This window comes from Aptenodytes forsteri, unplaced genomic scaffold (assembly GCF_000699145.1).
Source record: "Aptenodytes forsteri isolate BGI_AS27 unplaced genomic scaffold, ASM69914v1 Scaffold340, whole genome shotgun sequence".
Taxonomy (NCBI): domain Eukaryota; kingdom Metazoa; phylum Chordata; class Aves; order Sphenisciformes; family Spheniscidae; genus Aptenodytes; species Aptenodytes forsteri.
This window is the reverse complement of record NW_008795441.1, coordinates 706,318-706,571: the sequence shown is the minus strand read 5'-3', so window position 1 is coordinate 706,571 and position 254 is coordinate 706,318.

Here is a 254-nt window from a genome sequence, read left to right as displayed (position 1 = left end):
TGTTGAGGGGATTGGGGCCGGGGCTGGTCCCCTGCTCCAGGCGGGGGGACGCGCTGGGGGAGTCCGGACGCCGCCGGGCTGAAGTGGGTGATGGGAGACCGCACCAAGATGAGCGCCTTCCTCTGGGGGAAAGCGAAAGGGGGCGTGGGGTTATACCAAGCAGCTGCCGCGCCGGTGCTCCGTGATGTAAGATCCGTACCTGAAGCACCCCGAAACCCAAGGACAGCTCGGGGGTGTGGCGAGCCCGCCTGTGT